Raw genomic sequence first — 21,274 nt, 5'->3', positions numbered from 1 at the left:
GCTGGACTCTGCCACTGAGTTAGAAATAAATCCGAGCTTTGAAAAAATCACAGTTGGCCCTCCACTCGTTGAGCTTGCACATACTGTCATTGACGACCTGAGTACTGACCAGTACTATGGTTACATGATTTGCAGTGCCATCAAAACTGGGGTCATGCCTGATAGACTTGCTTACCTGTAGATAGGTCCAGTCTCACATTCTAGGTGGCTCACAACGGCTCTCAGGTTCTGCAGAATTTGGGTCGGTCATCATAAACTGAAAGGGAACCAGCTTCACAACCTGAGACTTATTGTCCAATTCATCGTGAGTGTCTACTTGCCAAATTGGTTCAACACCAAGGTCAAGTCATCGTCCTCCGAAGGTCCGAGGCATGTTCTCTTCCAGCTTGAGCTCCTGAGGAGTCAGCCAAGGAAGGTTGTTCAGATTGTGGAGCAGACTGTGAGGAGATCTTCTTGGTATGCTCATCCCGAGGCAGTTCTGCAGACAATGCTCTGCAGTAAGGATGAGGAGGAGAGAAGAGTGGCAGTCAAAAAGATCTTGGATATGAGACTTATGAGAGGATCTGGGCATGACGAATCAGTTGGTGACGATTCCTTCAGGGTCAGGAAGACTCCTGAAGTCAATCTAGGTGCCAAGACCCTCACTGATCTCATAGATCTGGATAACATCCAGGCTGGCAGTGAGCCCCTCTTACCTGCAGCCTCACCAATGTTCAAGTCAGAGCTTTCCTGGACAACCCCATGCATGTCCCTGCCTGGCCCTCGCACACCCAGAGTATAGAGCGTTGTGTACAGCAAGTGAGCGAGGCCATCAGTCACGTACAGCCAGGAGAGGAGGGAAGGCTACATCCGAGCTCAGGTGGTCAGCAGGGAGGTGATGAGTAGAAACAGAAGCAAGAAAGACATGTTCTCTATGGTGTGCAGCAACACCGGTCGTAGTAGTAAAACCGGTTTTTGTATTTGATGATTTTGTTTTCTAAAGGAATATTAAATTTAATAAATGTGTCAAGATCATTCGTTTCACTATTTTGGATCATTTTCATCCTAATAAATTAACCTGATACATTTACTTTACTTTAAATAAGCTATTTAGTGGTGTTGGTAAAAGGGTGGGAATACTGAATTTTCATAAGATTTCAAGTTAAAATTTACCTAGCAAAAAATGAAAACTTTTCAAATCTGAAGATATCACATGATTCTGCACATAGAACTACATCATTAATACCATGGGCCGATTTTTCAAACTCAAAAAAAAAAATTCGCCTCCGTATGACACACCCTATTGGATCAAGCACGGGATCTTGACAGGTGTCAGGCACCAAGAGTTGATGCAGCGACTCATCCCACTGGACGCTTCCTCCACGCTCCAGGTGGTAGTGACTGAATGTCGGTCGTACGAGGCCGCCAAGTCCGCCACCTCTGCCTTACGGGCCCCACCTGCTGTGAGAGCTATCTCACAATACAAGAAGGATAAGAAGGCGGCCAACAACGCGAAGGCTGCCACACGTTCCTCCACGCCTCTGCCTAGTGCTTCCTGTGGCAGCTCGGGAAAGCAGCACAGCCCCAAGACTTGCCCGGCCGCCGACGCACTGTGTCGTGGATGTGACCGTAAGGGCCACTGGTCTAACACAGACAGGTGCCCTGCACGAGGCCACAAGTGTCAGGCCTGCGGTCGCTATGGACACTATGACAAGTGCTGCCGCAACCCAAGCCCAAAAGCCCGAGACAAGGAGGACAGCAGCACACTTCCCTCAGGGTGGTTCGCACGCAGCCCCCTCCAGATGGCCCACGCAGCCCCAAGCAGCAGCGGAGTCACATCAGGAGAGTGGAATCGACCACACGCCCCAGGGCTACCCCTTCCCCTACTATCCGCGTCGCCGTCACACACGGTGATGTGTCGGGTCACATCGAGGTGATACAGGACACCGGCGCCGATACTACGGTGATTGGGTTGAAGCACCTCCAGAAACTGGGACCACTGCCGCAGCTGCAGTACTACAATGCGGACGGTTCCCAGATGCCGGACGCTGTGGGATCCTTTCAAGCAGAGATCACCTACGGCGACAGGTCGTGTCACGGATGGATCGACGTGCAGCCTACTCTCGCTACACCCTTGTTGTCGTGGGAGCACTGCAAGGAGTTAGGCGTGGTGCCCAGAGACTTTCCCGAGCAGATCCCAGCTGCTCGTTACACCGCCAGCAGGGTGCGTGAGTCGACGAGCGACGCGCCTGGCGCTGCCACACAGAGCTGGCGCTCCACTCCCTCCCCGCCTCCACCCAAGTCACGGCTGCTTCCTCTTCACAGCGAGACGTCTCCTTCAGCCGCAAGGGCCTACTTCCTGAAGGAGTACTCGGATGTGCTGGTGACGAAGGAGGCCCTACGGACCGCGCCACTGAAGGCTATGGCGGGTCCGCCTATGAGGATACATCTGCGGGAAGATGCACAGCCGTTTGCCATACACACTCCCCGGTTGAGTCCTCTCGCCTTCAGGGATTCAGTCAAGAAAGAACTGGATTCCATGGTGGCCCAGGGTGTCATCGTACCCGTTGGTGACGACCCATCCCCTTGGTGCCACCCTCTAGTCGCTGTGGCTAAGACTAACGGTGGAGTGCGGATTACTACCGACTTGTCTAAGCTTAACAGCCAGGTGTCCCGTCCCGCCCACCCTTCACCCACACCTTTTGCAGCTATACGGAGTGTGGATCCGAAAGTACGGCACTTCTCGACGATGGACGCCCTCTGTGGTTACTGGCAGATCCCACTGAAGAAGGAGGGTCAGCCACTGACCACTTTCATCACGCCTTACAGACGCTTCCGCTACTGCCGTGGCCCTATGGGATTCGCTGCTACAGGGGGAGGCCTTCTGTCTCTGTGGTGACATGGCACTTCAAGGCGTGACCAACTGCGTGAAGGTGGTGGACGACGTCCTCCTCTACGATGAGGACTGCCTGACGCATCTTCGCCGTATCGACGAGGTACTGACCAGGTGTAGGACGCACGGCATCACTCTGAATGCCGAGAAGTTCGTCTTGGCCGCACCTGCAGTGTCTTTCTGCGGCTACCGACTCTCAAGGGATGGCATTGCTGCGGACCCGGAGAAAGTTCGCGCCATAGCGGACTTTGCGAAACCTGCCAACCTTACGGATCTCTGGTCTTTCATGGGCCTGGTGAACCAGCTGGCAGAATTTTCCCCTGACGTCTCCGCCGCTGCCGGGCCTCTCCGCCCCCTGATGAGCCCCAAGAGGACGTTCACGTGGACCCCTGACCACAACCTCGTCTTTCATAAGGTGAAGGAGGCCCTGTCAAGTCCACCTATCCTCGCTACTTTCGACCCAGCGCTCCCCACCGTCCTCCAGACAGACGCCTCGCGCCTGTACGGGGTTGGTTACGCCCTTCTCCTGGATCACGGTGGAGGAAAGTACCGGCTCGTACAGTGTGGCTCTCGCTTCCTCACCGATGCTGAGTCTCGCTATGCTACCATCGAGCTGGAGCTGCTGACAGTGTTATGGGCCTTATCGAAGTGCAAGTTCTACTTGATTGGCCTACAGCACTTCGACCTCATCACAGACCACAGGCCCTTGGTCCCCATTCTTAACCATTATTCGCTGGACGCCATCGAGAATCCCCACCTCCAGCGCCTGAAGGAGAAGATTTTGGCCTTCGTCTTCACCGCGGCTTGGCGAGCAGGTAAGGAGTTGTGCATCCCGGATGCCCTCTCCCGCTCCCCAGTCAGCCGCCCTACACCTGAAGACGAGATGCTCAGCACCGAGGCCGGTTTCTCCGTCAGCAACATCGTCACCTTGCAGGCCGTACAGTCCCTCGCCAGCACCCAGGCCTCAGTGTCGCCACCCGACAGCGATCTGGCCCTTGAGGAACTACGGACCGCGGCACGCGACGACCCCTCCTACACTCAGCTCTTGGAGAGTGTGAGGACTGGGTTCCCTCGCGACCGTTTTGACCTCCACAACGCCCTACGCCCGTATTGGAAGATACGTGAGGACCTCTACGCAGATGGGGACCTCGTCCTGTACGGTGCCCGTGTGGTCGTCCCTGCAGCTCTCCGCCGTCGCGTTCTGACGCGCTTACACGACAGCCATCGTGGAGCAGAGGCCACCAAGCGCCGCGCAAGGCAGGTTGTGTACTGGCCCGGCATTGACGCGGATATCGTCAATACGGTCCGTGCCTGTGAGCCGTGCCAGATCATGCAGCCCAGTCAAAAGCAAGAGCCCCTCTTGTGCGACGACGAACCCACCAGGCCCTTCGAGTCCGTGTCGGCTGATTTCTTCAGCACAGCTGGGAAACATTGCCTAGTTGTCGCCGACCGACTCTCTGGCTGGCCTGTGGTGGTAATCTGTGGCTCGGACACGACGTCCGCGGCCACCATTCGCCACTTTCGGCACCTCTTTCGTGACCTGGGCGTCCCCGTACGTCTGCGGACGGACGGTGGACCACAGTTCACCAGCCGGGACTTCACAGGATTCCTGGAGCGTTGGGAGTCCGCCACATCATGTCAACACCCCACTACCCACAGTCAAACGGCCATGCTGGGGGGCTGCGGTCAAGACAGTCAAGCACCTCATCCCAAGGTGGCCCCTTCAGGCAACATAGACTGTGGCGTTTGACAAGGACTCCTGGAGTTACGTAATACTCCCACCCACACAGGACGCAACCCTGCCCAGATCCTGTATGGTCACCCTCCCGCTCTTGCGTTCCTGCACCGCGCCAAGGCCGCTGCGAAGGAGTGGCAGACCAGAGCGAGCTGCGACACCGCCAGCGCCGCTTCGCGTGCCCAGGACGCCAAGGCACCGGTATGACGGCGTGCCCGCCTCTTCAGCCACTGGAGATTGGTGCCCTTACCGGCGTCAGGACCCCACGACGACTCGTTGGGACAAGGTAGGCATAGTGATGGGCGTCGGCCGGTCGCGGGACTACAAAGGTCAGGATGCGGCGGCCGTGTCTGGTGGAGAACCGCCCGCTCCTCGGCCCTTCCACCCATGCTGCTGGCCCTGACCGAGAGGACGAGTCCGCATTACACCTCACGAGGATCCCGCCCCCAAGTGCACCTCGACACTCCGGAGCGACTTAGGACTAAGAAGTCCATCAGACAAAGACTATGAGCGTGAAGGGGGGAGGAGATGTAGGTTATGTATATAAGCTACTGTGCCGATAGCAACCCTGTATATAAGCTACTGTGCCGAGTAGCATTTATATATATCATCACGTGGCAACACTGCACGTTATGTGGCACGTTGCCCCCGAGGCTGCCTGCCATATGGCAAGGCAGCCTTAGTCTGACGTGTGAGCGTTTTGGCACCACAGCGAGGTCACCACCCAATATTTCTCTCATCCCCATAATAAACGGACTTCAGTTTTACACAGTGTTTCCTACCCATCACCGCACCCTTCGGAACACTAGTAACTTTCACCTGGCATCGCCACCTCCTGCCCTAACCAAGAGAAGACGTAGCCTGCAGGCCCACACCTCCGCCGACAAGCTATGTCCTAAGTGGCTGGAGCGTCAAGGGTAGCCAAGGTTAGACACGACAAGAAACTGAGCTACAAGGAGGCTCTTGCAGGACATGCCAAGATAAGAAAAAACTATAGACCAAGAAGAATAAACAGGAGACCAAGAATCAATACGAGAAGAAAAACAAGAAAAGAAAACACCAGCTGCTCCTATACCAGCTGGCCCTGTTAGCCTGCACCAGCTGCCCCCAGACCAACACCTCACGATGTCCGACTTCTTCCACTTCTACGAGCAACTTGGACATGAGGAAGAACAAGACACTCGTGAATGGATAGTCCAAGAAAAGGAAGAGGAAGAGAAGATCTTCTTCAATATAACAAGACCCATAGCAGCCCGCTCATCAGAAACTAGCAATTCACCAAGAAACACACACAAGAGATCAACTGACCTGAAGTAAAGAACAATAACGTTGCCCATTGCGACGACTCTGCGCCATCCACTTCCAGTCCCCGCCTTGCTGCCGAGCCCGCACTCAATTAACTCAGAGCACAGCTGCCTTCCACGCAAGCGGTAAGTTAATAAAATAATCGCCTATAATTAGCTGGAGCAGTGAGGTGAGACAACGCCTGTCGCAGTTACTCCCGACTCCACGTAAGCTCTAATTTGCCTGGCCTGGCGCCTGGCCAGACTTATTTCGTCGCCACACACGCCACTCTTCACTTTTGACGTGATATCTTCGTCTCTGTTGAATTGACTTGTTGTTTTCAGAGTTTATGCTCAATTTGTTAGTGTTCTCACGATTCTCCCAGCATTAAGCGAACTTTTATAGGACAGGCCAAAGGCCACTTAGAGGGTGTGAGTTGGGCTTATCAGTTTAGCTATGATAGGTAGAGAAAATTTCCTTTGGGGGATCCCACAGAAAATTGTACACTCAACCCATGACCCTTAGGTGGGAAGGAAGGGCTACAGCACTGGTCCTAGGGCAACAAAGAACTAGGTAGGGTAGTGAGACTTCAGTGTCACTATTGAGGATAGCATTTAACGAGAGAGACGTAACTGATGGAAGGAAATGCCACAAGAGGCCCCGATATAGCATCATATCCGACATAGACAATATGTCCCAGTAATCCACCCCGTGGCTGAACCACCCACCTTCGCGATTCCAACTGTGATGAAGTACACAAGACCTCTAAAGAAACCGCCGAATTCAACCATGCATACGGAGGTAGTGGTAACACTGAATTGCTGACTATCTCCAAAACAGAACAGCAGTTACCTGTCAAGGACACCTTTACATCACCAAAGACTGGAAAATGGCACACCACAAGGAGGAAAGTTCTAGTCCAATCCTCACAACATCCTCATAGAAAACTTGTGTCGGCTTCTCAAGAGAGGGCAAATCAAGGCGTTATGCTGATGACTTAGCACTGATAATAAAAGGCAGAAACCAGATCAGCAAAGTCCAAATAATTCAGGACCTCATCAGTGTAGTTATTAGGGTCAAGGAGTTCTCAGGCTCAAGATATCAATTCCAAAATCGAGCCATGAGGATTGGACAAAATGAGCTGGTGACAACTGCAATACAAGGTATTGCCCTGCAATGGATCAATGTATACAAATACCTGGGCATCTGGAGGACAAAGGCCTTAAATTTGATAATGAGATAAACTATCTAAGAGACCAAATGGGCAAGAGAGCCAAGCCGATGATGAGAGCCACGAGAGGGACCTATGTGCGGGACATGAGGCCCAAGAACGCTATATATACACGTCGCCATTCGATCATTAATAACAGACTATAAGACACCGCTCTAACACACTGGCTGAGTGGCAATGGGAAAAAATTGAGGTTGCCCAGACAACAATATGGGAGTCGATTGGCGCACCTTATGTGAAAATTGAAATACACATGGAGACAGGTCTCACATCTCCAAACCAGGACGAACGATAACAGCGCATGCTAAAACAAAAACCATTTTACCGCTCGGGAAAGTAACATCAAGAATGGACTTACTTGTTACTGAATCTACCAGAGATGTTCTTTTAACAAGAAAACATGGTTATTGTGCGTATGACGCTGTAAAATCGACTGAATTGAAAGAACAATCCCTCAGCAAAGGATCTGATACAATGAGTCCAGACTACAACACCCCAGCACCGTAGATCCCCCGCCAGCATTCTTCGGGCCGATTCTACAAACTGATCAACCTGGACTGTAACACATGCAGCCCCGACAGGTAGCAGAGAGCATGTGTTTAAATGCAGGAAAGTGGTTTTTCTTTACCGTAGAACTCAGATATTCTCTACACTGGTTGCTCAACGAGATTATGGTGCATCAATACGTAGAATTTCATTTCTGCTTCCGGTATTCAATGCGTTGTAGGTACTTTGATAAATGATGATTTAATGAATTCCATTAATTCCCCAAATATCCATCTTAAGTTATTGGTTATACTTTATCATAACTAAATAGTCATTACCTTGGTAATAATAATAATAGAGGATCACAGATACGGGCAGATTCATTGCATGGCTTATTTGCGCAATTCCATACACTGACCTCTAATTTGCATGATAGTCAGTCACCACATTCACGCCATAGTACTGTAAGTTATAAGGAGAGTTTGACACCTGGAGAATTAATCGTTTAGGATCTATTAGGCCGGCTCAAGTGCTCTTGTAGCAAAGAGGCCTCACTATTGATCACTTCCTTTACAGGATGTGTTAACGTCGTTGACTTCTAATAACACCCAACAATTCAGGATTTGCACACAGACTCATATATAGCACTGGTGTAGACTGTATGGCCCTGTTCTAACCAGGAGCAGGAGGTCTTCTAACCCAAGGCTCAAAGCCCACTGGCTAAAATGTGAAGTTTTGAGGCGTGAAATGACCTCTATCGCTGGCCGGGCACCTTATCTCTACCTAAACAGTCATTTAAGTATGGGTTGTGGGAGAACAGTGCAACCTAAGACAGAGAGAAACGTATAGGCTCTAACACCACACACACAGGCTGTGTAGGCTTGGGCATGGTCTCAGAGAGCTCAGCACGAAGGCAGGAGCAGCCTTCAATTACAGAAGGAGGTAACACGGGCGAACTCAGATGGATGCCTACTTTGCAGTTGAGGCGTTGTAATATTACACTGACCTTTTGGATGATGCTATTGAAGCACCATAATGCAGAGACCCTAGAGACAACATTCATCCCATAACATCCGTTGTTGGCCTTACTGAAAGCGGGCCAAAACCAGATCTGCAAGTTATCACAACTGTGGCCAGTTATATCGGAACTCAGGAATGAACAGCGATGCTGTTGCTGCCAAGGTTGCATTAGAACAGCGACATTGAGATGAACATCCCGCCCAGTCAAGAGCAAGTAAAGAAGACCACATTAACACGAACCGTTTCAGTGGGAAAATAGATAAAACCTAGAAGATTAACACCAGCATCACGATCGGCCAGGTGGTACTATCTGGCCGAATTACAGGAGAGACCACCACCTGGGCGAAGGATATAACAAGACCGAGACTGGATACCTATGTATAAGGGGAAATTATTGTACAAATACCAGCAGAGGCATGCAAGCACCTGCGACAGAGAGCAGAAAAACTCACTGCAGTTCACTCGCTGGCGCCCTGGAACACTAGCTAGGAGAAACATAACCCCCATCACAGCAAAGAAGGCTGTCAGAATGAACCACCCCACCACTCTCAAGAAACCCCACAGTCCTCACGAGCATCCACCCCCACGTTAGAAGCGGAGATGTATTGGTTAACTAAAGATGCTGGTGTTCAGCAGTGGTTGGAACGCATTTAGCTTATGTCCGCGTAGGTAAAACAAATAAATAAAATAAAACTACAAATCTCCATGACGTCCACGTCTGTTATTGCTATCCGTTATGGGCCAAATGCTCCACCGGCGAAGCTGGACGTTTCGAGTGACCTTTGTACAAGGCCAGCTTGTTGACGAAGATGTTCGGGACTCATCCGACAGCCTGAAAGCACTTCAATCCCAGAGAGCAATGTAGCAGCAAAGTCAAAGGCAACACCTCGACAAGCCCAAAAGAAGATCAAGCAGTCTCAGTGAAGATTATGCATTGGTGCTTTAATTAGATCAACCTGGCTACAGTGAGGGAGGTATGTCTTCTGACACCCTAGCCGCCGAGCGAATAATAATTTTTAGAAGGAGGACCAGGTGCCAGATCTAGGTAGCTCTAAAATGTCAAGTGAATGCTCGATTGATGGTTGATAATTACTTTGCAACCAGTGGCAGAAATCGACAGATTTTGAGGAGGTAAGAGAATGGGGTAAATAATTTTTTTAAGAGCCTTTATCCAGAAAAAACTTAAAAACTGTACTCGTTTTCGAGATAACTCCAAATTACAAGGCGATTTTAATCATATGTATGTAATTTTAAAAAAGAAAACAAAAAATGCTTTTTTTTCCAGGCTTAGTAGATTTTTTTTAATAGATTTCAAATATATTCTAGACAAGGAAGAGCATTTAAATTCTTTTCCTCCCTAAACTATAAGGAAAATCAAAATTCCACTAAGCAATGGACAGTCTTAAGAATTATGTGGAGAGGTATCTGGAAGTTTTTTCAGCATAATCGGCCGAAGGAAGTGGCTGTTATCTCACTTATTTTCTCCGAATTTCAACTTACTGAATAAAACAAAAATATAATTCGGAATGACATGAAACTTGGATATAATCATCTCAGTATAGCCGGATATTATTAACTTATATTAAATTCATAAGAATATCGATAAAGAAATTCAATAATGAGCGATATTCCTTTCCACTGCATTCTTCTCTACCAAATCACTTCCTTTCCTCCCTTTATCTTTCTAACTGAACTCTCTGTCACTAGCCTTTTATTCATTCATTCACGGCCCGAACAACTGCTGAATGGGACAGATAGGCTCATCGCGGTCTTGAATTTGCTGTAGGGTTGTGGTGGTGTTTTGGGGTATGTTACCACTTGCTGGAGCTGGTAAATCAAGGGCTGAAGAGTCAATAATATGACCATTAGTGTTATAGTGTTTGCGTAACAGTCGCTGTTTAGCTATGAACATTGTTATTGGAGAAGAAAAGCATGCCAAACGAGGCTACAATCAATCCAGACATACTCCAAGTGAAGAACCTATATGATTTCACTACAAAGAACACAAAGTAATTTTTCAAAAAGCTCAACTTGAATACAGATTTCCTGGCCCTCCAGTAGAACAGTGGAAAGATGATCCTGGCTAATGCAAAAGCCAGTGTATAAGCCTTGTCTGTGATCAATGATCATGCAGAAAGAGGAGTAGCCTCAGTCCAAGATTTCTCAGGCAGCATCACCAGGACAGCAGCTGCAGTATCTCTGCAGGTGAGTTGCTGACCACGAAATCATTCCCTAATGCCCTCAAGCAGACCTTACTGGGCGACAAAAGTGAGACTCGTCCTCATGACCCCCGCCCAGAGCAGCTAATACCCATAGATTAAGTGGGTGGGGGCACAGTCTTGGGGGCTAGGAAATGATGTGTTATGAACATTTGACTTGAGCAACCTCTATTTAATGAGATATTTAAAAAAATATTTTAAAGGCAATGTTTCTACCCCAAACAAAACTTTTGCCAGGGTCTGTGACAAAACACTGGCAAATTTTGTTTACTTACAAAATAAGGACCACCCTAATATATATATATATATATATATATATATATATATATATATATATATATATATATATATATATATATATATATATATATATATATATAAAATATATATATATATATATAATATATATATATATATATATATATATATATAATATATATATAATATATATATATATATATATATATATATATATATATATATATATATATATATATATATATATATATATATATATATATATATATATATATATATATATATATATATATATATATATATATATAGTATATATATATATTAGGTGTCCAAAATATTATATATGTGCTATATATATATATATATATATATATATATATATGTGTATGTATATATATATATTAAGTAGTCCAAAATATTACATATTTGTATACGTTTTCTCCTAAGGGTTTATTTTTGTCCATTAGATTACAAAATGCATCCCAGAAAAAAAAAATTGGATCATTTAAAGCATATTTAGAGGTCAATCAATGTCCTCTTTTTCCATTTTAGTACATCAATAAGGATTTTCGGGGCTAGATAAACACATTATAAACACATTGTCTTTATTCAGCAAAATACAATTATAAGTTTTACAAATTACAAAACTAAATAACTCTAGAACATAATACACATTCTTTATTTGTATCCTTCATCACTTGGCTTTTGCCGTTGGTAACTTCTTGCGATGAGCTGCAACAACCTGTAAAGGTACTGCTTTTGGTCTTCATTTTGCGTTATAGACTCATTATAACGCTGTACCAGAAACAATTGCCCACTCTCTGCCTTGTCATTCACCACCTTCATATTTATCGCACGATCTCTCATTGTGATAAACACTTCATCATCTTTCCATGTTTTGGGATCCTTACTCAGAACAGTTGTGCTCTTTCTTTGCCGCCATCTAGTGTAAGAACATCAAAAATATCTAATGTACGCTCAGTAACAAATGAGGCCACATTACTGATAGGAGTTTCATCAGATGGGACAATACGCCTTGAAAAGTCCTGTTTCTTTGGGCACTGGAAGTTTTGTACCATATTCTTCTTGGTTTCAGTATCGATCCTGTCATCAAATAAGCTTAGACCGATAAGATGTTCTGATAGATACCAGAGATGTCGGCTAATTGCTGCTTGTGCTGCGTGTGCAACTTTCTCGCGGGATATTCCTTTAAAACCTTCATTAGCTGCAAATCATTGAATGGAGCTCAGACATCGTGAACTTCATGCCAGAATCTCTCATACATTATGCTCTAGAAACAAAGCCAGTTGGTGTGATATAGTTTTTTCTTCAATGTTGATAATGTGAATTGATGTTTGAACAGATAGATTTTGAGCATAGATTCCTTTTTGCCATCCATCTTGCATGGTGTGTAGGACCAGGAACTCCGAAAACCTTACTACTTGGCAGTCACCAAGAAACAAAAGAGCTAGTTCTAGAAACTCCCTGTCATCTCGTGGCTGATTATCCTGCAGGAGCTACTGGCAAATATTCAAGCAACTCCTTCCTTAGAATTTGATTTGGAAGCATTAGGGTCCTCAAACATGCTTTCTGGTGCTGGAATAAGAGTCATTGAGCGAAATGGACCTCCACTGCTTTTGAAGCGCTTAAACAGAATAGTCTCAGGACTTCCAGTTGACCCACAAGATCAAACTGAAGACATCATGCTAATTTCTAGCACATGGTGTCTGCATGCTATCCAAACAAGTTCCTGTTCCAGTTCATCTTCAATGCAGACACATATACGATGTAATCCTGTATTAGGCAGTAGTATCAAACCTGCATAATATACTATTTAGATTTAGTAGCTAAATAATTGTAGAACTGATGAGATATAAATGAAATAGAAAGTAACTACATCTGATTAATGGTAACCCTTGTCTGCCATGTTTCCTGTTTCAACCTGTCATTGTCAGTCCCTATGACTCAATACTTGACTCTTCCCTTTCAAATAGGCAACTAGGCTATATACATTGAAATATACCCAATATAATGTGTGTTGTGTGTATATTAAAGACTGTATCATGCAGACAAGAAAAATTCAGTCTACACCACAAGTATAATATGCAAAATAGTTGACACTCTAAATGTTAATGAATATGGATAAAATTTACAGACCTTATCCTATGAACCAAATGGACAATTTTAAGGAAACGTAAGGAGGTAATATATTACTAATTATATTTTTACCATATATATATATATATATATATATATATATATATATATATATATATATATATATATATATATATATATATATATATATATATATATATATATATATATATATATATATATCTCTACTATATATATATATACACCTTTAGTTTTGTATTTCTCTTTAGTCTGTACTCACCCCTGAAGATGTGAATTACACAAAGCGCTTGGGAACTTCGTGTTTTCTTCTTTCCTTGTGGTTATCAGCATATATTATACAGTGATTTACATATATATATATATATATATATATATATATATATATATATATATATATATATATATATATATATATATATATATATATATATATATATATATATATATATATATATAATATATATATACATATATACATATATATAATATAATCAACACCTAAACCCGCCAGGATTCGAACCCACGGCCCACAAGCCTATGACTGTGACCGGGGAACGCTAACCGTTAGAGCATTTGGAACTAGGCCTATGAGATATGAAATGTAGTTTACCGATTTAATAATGATGCGTTTCATGAAGTTAAGGGACTATTATTGAATTTGAAAATATCATAGATCGTTTATCAGTCTGAATAATGTTATGGGTGTCCCAAGGAAGTTATTAGTAGGCCGAAAATGTGTCACGTAGGCGTAAGCTAACGCCTTGAGAGGACACAAGGCTGGCTGGCTCTCAGTCACGCGAAAGCGATAGGACAGACAGGACGTCTCTGCGTGTCCGTCCAGGAAACGGTCACCTGTGTTGTTCTATTGCAGTATAACAAGTAAGTCTCATAAGATCTCAGACAGGGTTTAGATAGGGTAGTGATAAAGTTAACAAGAGCTAACAGTGAGTTCATTTCAGGGTTTCCGTCAGAACCCACTAGACTGCGAGAGATTGACTGCCGTTTGAATACTGCCGTTGATGACTGATGATTAGTGATTGCCGCAATTGGAACGATCAGTGCAGGCTTGTCACTGGTTAGCTGGGATAGCAAGGGATCTCTTGAGTGAACAGGTGCTTCCGACAACTAACCAACACGGGACCAGCATCAGCATTGGGTGATCAGTTTTTCCCACGTGGGTGCACAACACCACTTGTCTTCGGTCAGCTAAAAGTATTACCTACTGGCCAGGGTCACTTGCTGGCGTTCTCTCTTCCTGCCCATGGATGCACTGAGTGTACACTGAGGCTATCTGAGTAAATTAATGGTCACACACTGACACCAGGAGTCTAGGGGATACCTAGAGAAACATCTTAACTCCCTTATTATGGGTGTATGTCGAGTTGGGTGAAGCATGTTACGGGACATAATGTAAGGTGTATTTAGAGTGTGTATGTAGTGAATAATTTTCCTAATATCGTTTATTCCCAGCTCGCAGGGACTGATATTAACCTGTTGAGTGCCCTTAAGGCCTGTTCATGTGTGTAGGTAATAGGTCCTGTAGTTAATACTATTTTTTCAGTTACTGATATCATCTGGCTGTGCGTAGTTTAATATTTCTTAAATAATTTTGATAGTATTGTTTTTTAATGTTTGTGTCACTAATTGATGCCAGAGAAATGAGGGAACTGTTTTTCAGATGAGGTTCCTCCTTTCTGCTGTAAGTGATACTGTGATTTAGCTCCGTTAATGCATTTAATATTTCTTTACAATTTCAATCTCAGGTATAACCTTTGTTCCCCAGAATAGTGTTTTAGTTAGGTTAGGAGGTGTGCCTCTGTTGGGGTAATATAATTTTGTTAGGTGCCCTGAAGGCTTATTCAGGGTGGAGGTAATAAGTTCTTATTTTTTATACCATTTTCTCAGTGCTTGATATAATTTTGTTGAGTGCCCTTAAGGCCTATTCATTGTAGTTAATAATTTCTTATTTTATTACCATTTTCTCAGTGGTTGATCTTATTTTGTTGAAAGCCCTTTAGGCCGATTTCATGTGTGCAAGCAACACTTCCTAATACTTTGAATTTATTGTTGTCTAATGAGGCATTATCTGAGTTTCTAATACTTTCAATATCATGTATAACTTTTATTCCCCAGAGTAGTGTTTTAAGTTCAGGTTAAGAGGTGTGCATATGTTGGTGTACCATTATTTGATTGTGTTGGAGGGAATATAAGTGTCTAAATTTTACAGTGTGTCTCATTCATCCCGATCACAGACGCTATCCTTCCACGGGTCACGGAGAATTCATTTTGTTAGTAAATTTAAGTGTTCTTGTGCTGGTTCGGGTTTTTTCTCCAAGGGGGCGCTTCCACTGCAATTTCCATCTAATAATTAATAAACCCCAAGTCAAGTGAGAAATTAAAGTTCCAGTAATTCCGACCGGTTACAAATGATAAGTGGCAGGGCTGAAGTAAACACTTTGTTGGTTTTGCTTTATTGTAGCAAAATATAGTTTCACAGGTACTGAGTTCAGTTGAGTATATATTGTACCTTCTCTAAAAAGGGAAGTGTCTTAGCGCACTTATAGGAGAACAATTAAGTTGGGTGTTCATTGGGTAACGAATGATATGAGTCTCTCTCACTCACCTCGGTAGAGGGAGCGAACAGGCCTCGGAAGCATGCAAATGCAGAGGAAACGCGTCAGATATGTTGTTGCGGACATGCGCTGACCTCAGCCTGCCCCTGCTCGCTCCCCGAAGGTAAGATCACCTCAACAATTCAAAACATCCACACTGAGTCATGGTTGAATAAGTTAGTGAATTACTACGGAGTCATTGTTGAATAACTTAGTGAATAACTTGGTATTATACATTTGGGTAAATATTTATATAATACAAATGGTGCTGTTACAAGAGTCATGTGTGTGATGTCACTGTTCGCTGCCATGCAAGACAGTGGTTCTTATATATTGGACATCATATTCTAATTGAAGACTAATCAGTGTGGGCTGGCAAATTTGGGATAAACAGCAAGAATGTCCTCAAGCACCCCCGATTCATTGTAGTAATTACATAGTTCAAGATACAATAAGTCAGGTGGCCTGAAGTCTTTGACAGTGTCAATAATATAGTGTCCAAGTGTATGCTTTAAAGGTTTATCACAAAGTTTACATGCTGAGTGTTCGGGTATAGGTACAGCGCTACTAACTTGCCAGATGTGTCTGTATCCTAGCCTAATTCTAGCCTCAACTACATCACATTGTCTGGTTCTGTCCTTATGCTGGCCATACCGGTACCTCTTGTCACAAAATTTGTCATATTTACTATTGCTACAACTGCCAGGTCTCTCTGCATTTCTCAGTTCTTCTAGCTCAGAGTTCATGATTCTGACTTGAATGTTTTTAGGTACAGCATTGGACAGGCCAAGGCCACGGTTAACATTTTCTTTCTTACATGCCTCATTAGCCAGTCTATCAGCACGGTCATGATACCTAATTCCAACATGGGACGGAATCCACACAAATTCGATACAAGAGTTGTTCTCATTGGCAGTTATCACATTTCTTTTAATATCACATACAACTTTAGACATAGAACCTGATGGGCTGTTCATTAATTTCAAAGCACTTTGAGAGTCACAGAAGATCATGCACCTGCATTTTCTTTAAAGTAGTCTGTAGCTAAGTAGATTCCAGTTAGTTCAGTTTGTGTTGTGCTGGACCAGTTATTCAGCCTTTGCTTGTTTGACACTATCATATCGTTTTCTTTATATATTGCAGTTGCACAGCCTGTTCTACCTGTGTTTGTCTCCACAGAACCATCAGTAAAAGCATAATATCCACTTGGTTTAATACTCTCTATGTGTCTGTTATTAGTTTTTAGTGTGACACATCTCATCACATTGGTGTTTAACATTGGCTTACTACCAGCAGGAGTGTAATTAATAGGAACTGATATATCCAGCCAAGGAGGAATGGCATTAATTGGTTCGTCTGGGATGATTGGGACATTCTTTTCAAGAGATCTGCAACACTTTTATGAAGCCACTCCCCAAAGAGAGTCTTTTGTGGAAAGTTAGCGAGATAGTCGGGATTACTAAGATAGAACATCAACTCAGTTTGAGCTGTAGCTTGGGGACCAGTGTTCTTCAAAACTTTGATGCAAAACATGATATTAAGTCGAGCTATCCTCTCAGATAGGGAGGACAGTTCAAGATCTTTCCTCATGTTTACAATTCTGGTTGATTTTGGGCATCCTAGAATGATGCTCATGGCTTCATTTTGCACTACCTCAAGGCTATTGAGTTGTTTAGGAGGAATAGTCACAAGATGGAGAGCATGACAGTCAACTACAGAACGAATGAAGTGAAGATAGAAAGTACGAGCATAGGTGATGTTAATTCCATAGCCCTTGCCAACAAGGTTTTTGAGGGGTTTAATGCGTTACATTAGTTTGGCAGGAAGGTTGCCGACAAAGTTTGCATGATTCACACATATTTCAAGATATTTATAAGAGCTACATAATTCCAAGGGCATGCTGTTAATGTTAAAGTCAAGAGGCAGAGGGTGAGCAGGACGAGGATTGAGGACCCTTGTCTTGTCAACAAATATTGTGAGACCACATTCCACAGTCCTCCGAGCTAATACATCCAGAAAGGCTTGGAGCCTGAGCTTGGTCTGTGTCATAATGCAGATATCATCAGCATAGCATATTAAAGCCTCGTTTGGCTGAACTGGAATGTCAGCAATAAGCTTGTGCATCAGTATATTAAAGAGTAGGACTTTAAACTTTTATTACAAATTGTATATATCATATCACTTTACGAACGTGTCAGAGTGTATTTCTGGTGTTGAGTAATACAGTGAAAGACATTAACCAGCAGATATCCTACTGATATTTGTAGAGAATAAAAAAATAAAAAAATAAAATTAGAATCCCAATAATTCTGATTTTTTCAATAACTCTGACAATATTAGTATATCTTATGTTCTCTTTTTTTCCCTTCATCTCCTTTCGTAGGCATTAACACCAAAGGTTATGGAAGCAAATTATCAACTTCTTGGAGAGCCTCATTGTTTTCAATATTTTCTATTTTCAGCTTTTTTATTATTTTCTCGTTAAATAAGCAAAGGAAATTCGCTCTAGGCCTCAATCCAACCAGATATGAGGAAATAACAGGAGCAACAAAATCCCAGAGTGGATAGGTGGCAATGATGAAATTTGGGGTTGGTTTAAATACAAAGAAAAATTTATACAAATTATTTGACAAATAGACTAACTACTATATTATATACATCACACTTCAATTGCCCACACAAACATTATATGCACATTATAAATTTAAAGTTCACTTCATTGTACTACAAACATAACACTCACATAGATGCCATGATTAAAAAATAAAAATAAATAATTATTTCCCATACAACTATAAATCAACAATTATTACCTGAAGTAATGGATGCCCCTCGAGATCGAGGATCGCCGGCCCAAGGGCCACCTAGGCGTGAATTTGTTTAAGGTATAGAAGCTGTCGCCAACACAACAACCACATCCTGAGTTAATGAGTTGTATGACCCAGTGTCAAGGAATAGTCAGAGAAGACCGGACAACTAGCCAAGAGCACTGGCTAACCATTACCCCAGATTCCGATCCACAAATCGATTAACATCCAGGTCCTCAATTACTGCTGGGTAGACAGAGGCAAATGGCATAAAGAAACTTGCCCATATTTTCACCCTGCCCAGGAATCGAACCTGGGTCCTCTCGCTTGCGAGGCGAGCATGCTGACCATTACACCACAGGTCTCTGAAATATATGTCACTCTCTGGAGAAAAAAAATTCAACATCAGTTTCCTTATCTGATATCCCAAAGATACACTTAAGATTTTAAAGAAGTGTTCTTACACTGTTTTACATCTCCAACAAAACAAGAGAAATTAAAGTCATTAATTCACATGAAATTTTTTTTTGTCTGTATTTCACAAATATGTACTCACACTTCTTCAACATCTATACACGAAATGTATCCTTAGGCAATCTCCGATCATAAATATGAAGAAATTTGCCAATTACGGATATCTGTCAATTCTTTTCCACACAGTCTTACCAGATCACCTGTTTAATATCATGCAGGTGGGTTGGGACGAACTTTTCCTGCCTCAGGGAGCAAAGATTTATAATCAGTTACGTTTTCTGTAATTTCACACCTTTCTTAGGAATTAAATGGTCAAGATTACACTCTAACATACCGAACACAACAGAAATCTGCAGAACCTTATCTTCATCATCAAGTTCACCAGTTTCCTCACCAATTGCCTGAAAACTACCACACTGTACTTCACTGGTTATTTCATTTACTCTGTGATTTTCTACCTGTCTTTCATAGTATGGTTTCATTAAATTTATGAGACAACTGGTCTTTTTGTGTCTTATTGGAGCATTAACTACATAATTCACATCATTGATCTTTTTCTCAACCACCCATCGACCACTAAACATTGCCTTCAATGGATTTCCTTGCACTGGTAACAGCACTAACACCTTCTCACCAGGATTAATGTTTCTATCCTTTTTTTTTGTGTGTGTTTTTTGTTTTTTGTAGAGAAAGGAGGGGTGAAAGAAGTTTAGAGGTGGGGGAAGGAAATTATAGTTAGGAAATTGAAGAAATTTAGGAGGAGGTAAGAGAGGGCGGGCTGGCCGCCTAGCTAAGCTAATGGTGTGTTAGGGTTTCATATTCCGCCGATCCTACTGGCAGAGGTTGGTCTAGGGAAGTTGCCTATTGCCTGGCCGTATAGATCGGGGGTGGTAATGGATCTTTTGAGATTTGGTAAGTTTTTGGGAACTATGTATGGTTGTTTTTGTTATCTGGTGGGAGTCTTTGAAGGAGTTCTTGTTCTGATCATTCTATCTTTTGCCAAATTTTGCTGGCCAGGGTGTGCAGCTGCTGGTTGATGGGTTTTATCCTCAGGTCTCTATGTATCTCGGCTGTGGTTCTGGTGAAGGGGTATCTTTCACCTGTGACGAATCTTAGGGCTTCATTTTGGACAACCTGTAATTTCAATATTTGAGTGGTGCTCATAGTAGGAAGTGGAACTGCTGGGTAAGTTAATACTGGTATGATAAATAATGTCACCAGGCGGAGTTTTATTTTCTCAGGAAGCGCTTTAAAGCGGTATAGTTTTCTCAGCTCTCTTCTTGCCTTTTCCTTCCTGGTAAGAACATGATGGGAGTAGCCTGTCGTGGATATATGCAGGCCCGGGAGGTTGCCTCTACTTTTGTATTCTATCTGGGCATTATTGGTTACTAATGGGTGGGTTTTCCTTCTGTATAAGGGTATCACTGTGAATTTCGGGAGACTGGTTTGGATTTTCCATTGTTTTTCGTATTTATATACCCTTTCTAATTCCCGCCTAGTGTTGTCGACCTGTAACGCTCGCAATTTTCCTTGATGTGTTGGTATTTGAGTGATGTCATCAGCATACATAATATCTTCGCTACCTATTCTAGTGGAAGGCTGGGTGTCACTTGTGTAGATAATATATTGGGTGGGGGAGAGGACGCTCCCCTGACGGACTCCGCTCATGAGTGGGAAGGTCTCTCCTGTGTGTTGTCCTACCCTCAGTCTGGCATTTCTGCCGTCAAGAAAGTTGCAAAGCAGGTTTTCAATGTTGGTGGGAAGTCCGAATTGGAGGATCTTATATTTTAGACCGTCATGCCTGACTATCACTAGCATCCTTATCATACCATACCTTCATGTCAAGCTGACACCATTTCATATTCTCAGCAGTCATTTCCTTGACTCTCATCAATATGCTCTTAAAATCAGACACATATGGGGGTCCTCATTTCAAGCCATTTTCCTTTAACATATTAAGAAGCCACCCCTCACATCATGGCCATACAGTAATTCAAATGGGCTGAAAGAAATGTCCCAAGTTCTTCCTTCAGTACATGCATTCAGTGGTTGTGGTACTGTTACGAGTGTCCGCCATTAGTTTTGTTCTGGGCATAAAATACGTTGCTTTGGATGGTGTGTGTGTGGGTGGCTCGGG

General features: G+C 43.6%; 1 non-coding gene across 1 annotated transcript; it reads right to left on the bottom strand.

Annotated features, from left to right (window-relative positions):
- Nucleotides 1-18,954: 18,954 nt before the first annotated feature.
- Trnaa-cgc lies at nt 18,955-19,028 on the bottom strand. The gene has a single exon. It is a non-coding gene; the product is annotated as a tRNA-Ala (tRNA).
- Between the last annotated feature and the right edge of the window lie 2,246 nt (nt 19,029-21,274).

The sequence above is a fragment of the Homarus americanus genome, unplaced genomic scaffold, assembly GCF_018991925.1.
Source record: "Homarus americanus isolate GMGI-L3 unplaced genomic scaffold, GMGI_Hamer_2.0 scaffold14467, whole genome shotgun sequence".
Classification (NCBI taxonomy): Eukaryota; Metazoa; Arthropoda; class Malacostraca; order Decapoda; family Nephropidae; genus Homarus; species Homarus americanus.
The sequence above is the reverse complement of the archived record's forward strand: the minus strand, read 5'-3'. Positions and strand labels throughout refer to the sequence as shown.